Raw genomic sequence first — 9986 nt, 5'->3', positions numbered from 1 at the left:
CTTATAAAAGTAAACACATGCTTACCAAGTCTCTTCATTTGCACTCTTGGGCATTTATCCCAGATAATGACAACTTATGCTAAAAACTTCAACTTGGGAATACCCATATCTTTATTTATAATAGCTCCCAAATAGAAAGAACTGAAATATCTTGCAGGAGGTGAATGATTCAACAAGTTGTGGTACAACATCAATTCTACTCAATAATATAACAAATTACTAACATACACAATTTAGATGGAGCATAAGTGAATTATGATGAGTGGAAAGAGTACAATCTCCAAAGATTATATAGTGTATAATTCCATTCATATAGCATTCTCATAATTACAGGGAAAGAGATACCTTTGTATATAAAATGATGGTATGAAGGATCCTTTTGACAGGATTATTCTGTTTCTTGACTGTGATGATACATAAAAGAAGCAACACAGAATAAAATGCATGCAACTCACGTACACATGAGTGCAAAATTCCTTGCACTGGTACAGTCCCTAGGCCTGGCCTGTGATCAGGGCCATCTTCCCCAGCTGCTGGCAGCCAGCCCCACTCCCACCCCTACCCCTACCCACTCCCGCTTCCCCTTTTGCCATTGGATGATCGGAGCCTGCTGGCTGGGTGGAGGGACTGAGAGGTGGTCAGTGCACCTCATAGTGACTGGTTGAGTTGTTGTTCTGGTCATTCCGCCATTTGGTCAATTTTCATATTACTCTTTCATATATATAGATGTGCTCCAATCCTTCCGCTTCCTTAGTTTTCTATTATCTTGGCCTCCTGAGCATTCTCATCTCTGTGAAGATTGGAGACGGGGTTCTCCTTGTATTCTGCCATGGGGAGTGCCTGTCTGGAGCTGAGGCCACATGATGAGGAAGAGACAGAGTCTGGTGCTTGACTTTTGGTGATCAGTTTGTGTCTCTGCCTGGATGCGCCACAGGACCCCAGAAGAGTAGCTTTTCTGCCCTGGCTGGTTTGGCTCAGTGACTAGAGCATCAGCCTGTGGACTCAAGGGCACATGCCTGGTTGTGGGGCTCGATCTCCAGAAGGGGGCGTGCAGGAGGCAGCCAATCAATGATTCTCATCATTGATGTTCTATCTCTCTCTTCCTCTCCCTTCTTCTCTGAAATCAATAAAAACATATATAAAATTTTTAAAAAGACAGAGTGAATTTTCATAGCTTTCATTTGCGCTTCCACACCATGCATACCTCCTCTGAGATGTGGAGTCCAAGGGGAAGGAGAAAGATGTGAATTCCTCATGTGTAAATGAAGCTTCATATTTTGAACTGCTAGCCTGAATCAGTGATATAATTTTGTAGTTTCAGGAGCCTTTGGTGGCTTGGGTTGGAGTGGTGGTGGGGCAGGGTTTTATATTTCTATAGAGGCCCAGTGCATGGGTGGGGGCCAGTGGGCCTGCCCTGATGGGGGCCCCTGATCGGGGTCCGGGTTCCCACTAGGGAGTGGGGCTGGCTGGGGTGAGGAGCTGCGGTCGTTCTGGTCATTCTGGTCATTCTGGTTGTTCTGCTGTTTCAGTTGCTGGGCTTTTATTAGATAGGATAGGATAGGATAGGATAGGATAGGATAGGATAGGATAGGATAGGATAGGATAGGACAGGAGAGGACAGGACAGGACAGGACAGGACAGGACAGGATAGGATAGGATAGGATAGGATAGGATAGGATAGGATAGGATAGGGAAGGGAAGTATGCTGCATTGATCATATTTTTATGCTGTTTCCTATTGTTGTCCTCTCTTGTCACATTATACTCTTCAGATATCAAGCTTACTCATAACTCAAGGTGGATTACACTCACTCTTTTGTAAAATTGAAAGATTAGAAAAGTCAGACATATTAAATTCTTCATTATATACTAAGCAAAAGTGATTGAATGTACAGAGAAAATATATATTTTTGTTTTAGAGAGAGGAAGGGAAAGGGAGAGAAAGAGAGAAAAATTGATGAGAGAGAAATATCAATGCCCATCAGTTGTCTCCTGCATGCCCCTGCCAGGGATCCAATCTGCAACCCAAGGATATGCCCTGACCAGGAATTGAACTTGTGACCTCCCAGGGCATGGGTCAAGGCTCAACCACAGAGCCACACTGGCTGGGAAAGAAAATATATTAAGTGAACTTTAGGAGATAAGGCTTAGTGAACTTATAGCCAATTCTACTAGGTTTTATTAAAAAAAAAAAAAAAAAAAAAACCGAAACCTGAAAATTATAGAGAGCCCTAGTCTCCTTTTTAATATTTTCTAAAAATCATCCCAAGGTTTTAAATGAAAAGCTTTATATAATGTAACCATTTATATCTAACCTCCTTTTCCTGTTATTTGTCATTAGCTAGATATTTTCTATTCCATAGATCTACATCACTGCTACTAACTAAATAGTGCTGTAAGTGGGCATTGCAGTGATGTTATGTCCTGTAAAAAGGTTAAACTACAAGCAACAAATAAATCAAATAGTCTCATCAACCATGCTGGAAGGTTTTCATATACCCAAAATCGTCTTTATGATTTTTTTCATTACACTGTCATAAACCCTAATACAAAATTTTCTAGAACTATGATACAGCCATGCTCCCAAAACTCAAGGTTCTTTTAAGGCAGAACAAATCCAAGGTATGACTTAGAACATAAAATGTGATTCTTTATTAAGTGTACTTGTTATAAAAATGACAAAATTTTTATGTCATAGGCTTCATTAATATCGCCTTATGTGTCTTAAAGACGATCATAGAGATAAAATTTATATTTGTGCTTTCAAAAGTAATATGAGTCAGTTTTCTCTCTTTTACAAAGATAACTTATGTTTAATGTTTAGTTTTATATTCATGGCCAGAGATTTAGAATACTTCAGGAAACACCATTCAATTTGGTATTATGATATACTCTGGGGTTCAGGCTTAAAGTTAGACTTTTAAGTAGAAGATATTATATATATGATATTATAATTAGGATTTATATCTGTCAATATATTTGCTCATATCATCATTTTTAACTCAAAAAGTGTTATCTCACTTTATAATCATTTATTTCTGATCTACATCTTAGTCTCTTATGCTATTTAATATTTTAATCAGATTGGCATTGATATTGCTAACATATAAGGTGAAGTAAGGATATAAATGTTATTTGTTTGGTTTTCATATTAATGAATTACAGTTTGAAGTATTTTTTCTAAAACCTGAAGGCCACTGCAATACCATGGCAGAGCCCCTTTTTTTCAGAAGGTAGCTGACATGTATAGGTTCTGTGGCTTTTCTACACAAAGGTTCCTAGAGGTATAATGATTCTCCCCCCTCCCCCTCTTCCCTGCCCCTGTCCTTCCCTCTCCCTCTTCTTCTCCTCCTCCCTCTGCCTTTACCTACCCCTCTTCCTTTTCCCCTTCCTTCCTTGTTTCCCTTCTTTTTTTCTTATTTGGACCATGTTATCCATGGCAATTTTCTTATTTTTTCAAACATTTTTGTAGATTATTACAATTATCTACCTGGCATATCATAGTCACTCTGTTCTATAAGACATTTCAATAACTATTAAGTAATTAAAAATGTGGTGTGTTTTTTTAATTTTGTCTTTGTAAATTTTCAATTTAGGGAAGAGTTGCAAGGAAAGTTCAGATAGTCTCCACATACCATTCATCCAGCTACTCCTAATGTTAACTTTTCACATAACCATCCTGTATTTATCAAAGTAAGAGAGTAATGGTGGCACAATAGTTCTGACTAAACTATAAAATTTATTTGGCTTTCACCAGTTTTTTCTCTGGGTCTTTTTCTGTTTTAATATCCAAACCAGGATTCCACATTGCACTGTTCACAATGACACTGTGTCCTCCAACCTGTGACAGTTTTCTGTCTTTCTTTGTCTTTCATGATCTTTCTTTTTCTGTTTGTGTGTGTGTGTGTGTGTTTTATATTTTACTTACTTTCATTGTAGCTAGGGATTTTAACTTCTTTACTCATATTGCAATCTGTAAATAGATATAAACTAAATTCCTCTCAGTATGAGAACTAAGAAATAAATTTAAAATCCATACATTTTCATAACTTTTGACTAATATCATGCTTGTTTATTTTAATCATTGTTAGCATATAAGTAGCTTCCACACACACCCCCATTTTGTTCTCTCTCCATTTCCTTGTACTCAGTTTCAGTAGCTTTAACTAGCTTAGGTTTCCTGTATGGTTTTACAATATTATATGCTTGGTGTATTTAGTATATGTAGCTTCAAACACTTCTGAAAGCAGGTAAATTGTAAATACACAATTAATATGGAAAATGTCCAATAATGAAAAATTAGTGAATAAGAAGTTGGAAAAGGTTAAAAGAAATAAAGGGTACCCTTTATTTCTACACCACCCCCCAAAAAAATTGTGTTGCTGTGCAAGCAGCTCTAGTTTATGAGTTTACCTAAAAGTATACCATATTCATGAGAAGCAAGTAGATGGTTTTCATTTTCCCTAAACTCATTTTTCTATATAGCATATTGACTGATGTAACCATAAAGTATATTTCTTTCTTATTCAGAAAGTATAAATATAAAAGTTATCTAATCTGCCTTATTAAAGGTATTGTTATCAAACTATAAAACAAAATTCTATATATTTTAATATATGTACTTACAAAAACAAAGTTTTTAAGTCATTTTTATTTCTGTCTTTTATTTAATATTAAAATAGAGACAGTAGATTGTAAGAAAATAATAAAACATACATAAGCACAGTTTTAATATTCAAGGTCTTACAAAGTAAATTTTAAATAGCAGTGAATGATATGTCAAAAATGTAAATTAATATTAGACATTTGGATTTATGGTTATAGAGGAGAAAATACTAACTCAATGTGGACTGCTAGATGGTATTAAATAAAATGTTTAAACAATTCTTGAACCTCTTTATGATTTAAAATTAAAGCTGTGCATATATTCTTTCTGATTGGTGTTTCTGATTTCTTGGGATATATTTCTAGAAGTGGGATTACTGATTCAAATGGGAGTTCCATTTTTAAGAGTTTGAAGAAACTCCATATTGTTTTCCACAGAAGCTGCCCCTATGTTCATAGCAGCGCAATTTACAATAGCTACTAGTAAGATTTGGAAACAGCCTAAGTGCCCATCAGCAGATGAGTGGATTAAAAAACTGTGGTACATCTACACAAATGGAATACTACATACCTGTAAGAAAAAAATAATTCTTACCATTAGCAAAAGCATTGGTGGACCTGGAGAGCATTATGCTAAGCAAAATAAGCCAGTAAGAGAAAGATAAATATCGTATGATCTCACTCATTTGTAAAATCTAATGAACAACATAAACTGATGAACAAAAAAAAATAGGTCCAGAGACATAGAAACATAGAATAGACCATCAAACCTCAGAGGGCAGGCAGGAGAGGTTCTGCAGGGGTGGGAGTTAGAGATCAACCAAAGAACTTGTATGCATATAAGCACAACCAAAGGACATAGACAATAGTGGGGTGGAGGCCTGGCCTGGGTTGGGTGAGGTGAATGGGAGAAAAAGGGGACATATGTAATACTTTCAACAATAAAGAATTAAAAAATTTAAAGCTGTGTTTGCTATATGTGCAATCTTTGAAAGAATTTGTGAACTTCCTGCCCACAGAATTAAAGGATTAAGAACATTTAAAAAATTATTTCTTAAAATATAAAAATAAAAGTGATAATACTAATGAGATAAATCAGAAACTGACACAGAGATTCTTCCAACTCACATTGTCTCTTCTGAATTATAAATATAATAGTCTATAAATTTATCTTTAATAAAGAAACATTACATTTTTAAAAGTATGTAAATATCAAATCAGTTTGCTACTTTTAATACCTATATGCCAGATGTAAAAACAATTACAGTGCTTGAAAGTACTATTATATATTTCTATATGCCTACATATCCATATGTGTGTATCTATATCCTTGCCTACTAGTATATCTATATCTATATCTATATCAATACCGATATCTATATCTATGGAGAGAGAAGGTGAGATTAATTTATTTCAAGGAATTAGCTCACACAACTATCTGACAAGTGGCAGGATAGAGACCCAGGGAAGAGTTGATGCTGCAGTAGGAGTCAAAAAGCAGCTGGCCAGCAGCTAGCAGCATTCCCTCCTCCTTGGGAAACTGCAAGTTTTCTACTAAGGCTTTCAGCTGATTGGATGAGGTCCACCCCTATTATGGAGGGCAATCAGCTTTATTAAAAGTCTACTATTAAAGTATTAATCTCATCTAAAAATACTTTAACAGCAATGTCCAGATGTTTGATCAAATATGTGGGTACTGAGGCCTAGTGAAGTTAGGAGATAAAATTAACCATCACAAAACATCAACCTCAAATTGTTCTTTAGCATTTTCCCCTTATCTTCCTTAAGAGGGCCAATACTCTTTCATTGCCTAAACTAGAAAATCTCTTCTTTTTTCTTTTCCCATTAATTCATCCTTTCTTTTCTCCATCCTTTCCCTTTCCCTCCATACTATCCAAGAAATTAGTAAGTCCCCACACTGTCAACTCTTCCAAAATGATAACCAGGAACACATTTTTATTAAGCCAAAATGAATTTATTAGGTTTACTAATAAATTTCATTAGCTACTTACTAATTAACTACAGCAAGAGAGAACTCCACCTTGAAAAATCTCAATAGTGTCTCAGAAGATGCAAGTTAGGGAAAGGTATTTAGATATTCTGTAGTCTAGGTCCAAATGGTGTTAGGTGAGTTTTTCAAGATGAGGAATTGGTTAGAATTTGGCAAAATTCATGATGTAATACTTTAGAGATTGGTGGACTCAATATAGGAAACTTTTGAGTTTTAAAAAGCAAATTGGTGTCTGAGAAGCAGGATGTTTGCCCAGGGGAGCCAGATGCTATCCTAATGAGAGGGCTGTTTGCCCAGATGAGCAAACTGCTAATACATTTATTTGCAAGGACTTTACAAACATTGAAAGTAATTATTGGTCTACAGCATTACCTTCCTAGTAAAGAATTTCCTGGAATAAATGGTTAAGTCATGTTGACACAATGGGTCTTGGTTCTCAGTTCATTCCCATCCTCTCTGTATTCTCTTTCTTTTCAGCCCTTCAGACATTATCTGCATTACTTCTTTCTCTTCCCTGGATGCTTAAAAATGTTTATGTTTATGTATAGTCTTCTAACCTCTCATTCAAACATACTTTCACAATGTTTTCTCTAATTTGTTAGGATACAATCTAAATTACAAATCTTCTACTGCAGTTCTCATAGTAAAAATCCTTTAATGTTTCTGGTTTCAAAGTCACAAAATAGCATAAAAGTCCAAGCTTATTGCTTCACCTTGGTTTATTTCTTCAATGTCTTCCCTAACTAAACATCTACATATAATCGTTGCCCTAAACATAACAAATTTAGAATATTCTGAATCTCTCCTTGATAATTTCAGGCAGATTTGATTTGGGGATCCCCCTAGTTTTCCCTAAAATAATGCCTTCTTTTTTCACCGCAATCACTGCTAATTCCTCAAAATCTAGTGTAAGCATCTCACTTCTTCTGAAGCATTTTCAATAAACTCTATCAGAGTTGATCAACCCACTGTTCTACATTGCATCTAGACTCCAGCTCTTACATGCTATTATTTATGTTTATATTTATTTTACCCTTTTAGACTGATAGCATTCTGACAGCAGGATGAGCATGTTTCTCTCAATGTGCTCATTGTAGCATGTACCTTGTCAAAGGGTAGGCACAAAATATTTGTTGAATAAGATTTCATTGGGATAATAATAAAAAAGGACTTAATTTAATAGAATCAATAACTTTTCTTTTAGGAAGTCTCTATAAAACATTTATCAGTAACAAAGTGGTGTAGATATCTGCCATCATATGCTAGGATCTAAAGTGATCAAATCTATTCATGACATTCACTTCTCAAGGTCTATAATTTTATGATGTCATAATTCAGATTTCCATTTCATATTGGAAAATAAAATAGAAAACAGGTGTTTCAATATGTTGCACGACACAGTATTCTTCCCAAAAGAAAAATCTCCCTAGGTGTAGAAGAGGTTTAGTCTGTTCTTTCAAGAAATAAAAGCTAAATTCTGAAGTATACTCATAAAGTCTGATATAAACTTCAAATATTTTTATTAGTTATAGTGTTAGATTCCTAATTGCATGTTCATGTAATCTAAAAATATAAATTACATTCATACACAATTGTTTAATCTATAACATGTAGCATTTACTACATTTCAGAGCTGTGACTCTGTGATTTGCAAAATTTGTCTATTAAGGAAACACCTAAAAATTTTTACAGAAATAATCCTTGGATACATTTATTTAGCGGTGTGTGTGTGTGTTTGTGTGTGTGTCGATGTGACTGTGTCTATATGTGTATGTGTATTGATGTTGGATGTAGGCTAACAAATATTTGTGAGTTAGAAACATGCAAAAGATGTTTGACCTAAAATGAGAAAATTAAGCCTGGTTATAATCCTTTTGAAATATCAGGGATTTCTTTATGTATGTGTTAACCTTAAACTTTCTTCACTGCTATCTCACATTTTAAAACATACTTTGAAAAACACACCCCAGTTATTAACCAGGCATCAGAGAACTGAATTCATTTAAAGAAAAGAAAAGGCAGAGTCTAAAAAGATTAGTTGTAAGGTTTTCTAGCAATTCAGTCCTGCTTTCATTGGGATCTCCATGAGAGTAATGAAAGTAAGATGGGAAAACAAGTAATGCATTTTACTCCTTGGAGATTGCAAGAGAAGGATGTGTTAACTATGAATTTAAGTTTTTGATTTGTAATACTGTCATAACACCTTCAGCATTCACCAAAATAAAAAATAAAAATTTAACTTTGAGGGAAAATGATAACTTTATTTTAGATAATATGAATCTGAAATGGCAAGTATTCTGCATTAGAGATTTTCTATTATCAAAAGTGAAAGTGAGATTTAAGGTTAACTAGTAATAGTAGCACATTCAGAAATTATTGCTATAAATGGAAAGTTTGACAGAATGGTAGATTATTTCTCACAGGAAGTAGAACAGACCAGGGCTTTGGTCTTACAAGATAAGATGTCAAGGACTGGAATCAAGATGAGTAATTATTGAAGAAATAAAGAAACATTCAGGTGGGCAAAGAAACAGGATAGTGAATTGAAATATTAATATGTTAATATTTAGGAATTAAGACAAACTCAGTTCAGAATTGTGTGAAATAAGGAATATGTGTAAATTTTTATAACACTTAAGACTTCTATCTCATATTTCTATGAGATGAGACCTTAAAAAGGATTCACATTAGGAAACACAGGATAAAGATAAATCACTAAACTTTTATAAATCATGCCATTTCCCAATATTCCACAAAAGCAGAAACTAAATTTAAAGCCAACTAGATGGAAAATGTTACAGAAGGGTAAAAGTGTTAATGTGTAATGATGAAAATAGTCAATTCTGATTCGTATTATCTCAGGAACATAGTGAATTTCTACACTATCGAAGCCAATGTTTTCTGGCTGAACTATTTTACTAGAAATCATGATATTCATATTTGTATAGTAAAATAAAATGGGTTATTTAAAATATGATTGAGTGGAAAAATAACTCATGGACTTTCTTCTCTAAGTCTGACCAAATTATTATTATAATTATTATTTTAATATGGGATGCTTCAGGAGTTTGCCTGTCATCCTTGTTCAGGGGCCATGTTGCTATTCTCTGTATCATTCCAATTTTAGTATATGTGCTGCTGAAGCAAGCACTGACCAAATTATTGACAAGCAATCAGAAATTGTTGGTCTAAAAACAATTGATCAGTAAAAGAGAAAGTTATCTGAAAACCAAAGAAGTATAAAATTGACACAGTTGACAACTGCTACATAAAAATTCTGCTCTAAAAAGTTAGTTAATTGCCGAAACCGGTTTGGCTCAGTGGATAGAGCGTCAGCCTGCGGACTGAAAGGTCCCAGGTTCGATTCCAGT

At 34.5% G+C, this 9986-nt stretch overlaps 1 non-coding gene across 1 annotated transcript; it reads right to left on the bottom strand.

Moving 5' to 3' along the window:
* Window positions 1-9659: 9659 nt before the first annotated feature.
* LOC132228923 (U6 spliceosomal RNA) lies at window positions 9660-9766 on the bottom strand. The gene has a single exon (XR_009451528.1). It is a non-coding gene; the product is annotated as a U6 spliceosomal RNA (small nuclear RNA).
* Window positions 9767-9986: the final 220 nt, after the last annotated feature.

The sequence above is a fragment of the Myotis daubentonii genome, chromosome 2, assembly GCF_963259705.1.
Source record: "Myotis daubentonii chromosome 2, mMyoDau2.1, whole genome shotgun sequence".
Taxonomy (NCBI): Eukaryota; Metazoa; Chordata; class Mammalia; order Chiroptera; family Vespertilionidae; genus Myotis; species Myotis daubentonii.
This window is presented reverse-complemented; position numbering and strand designations above follow the sequence as displayed.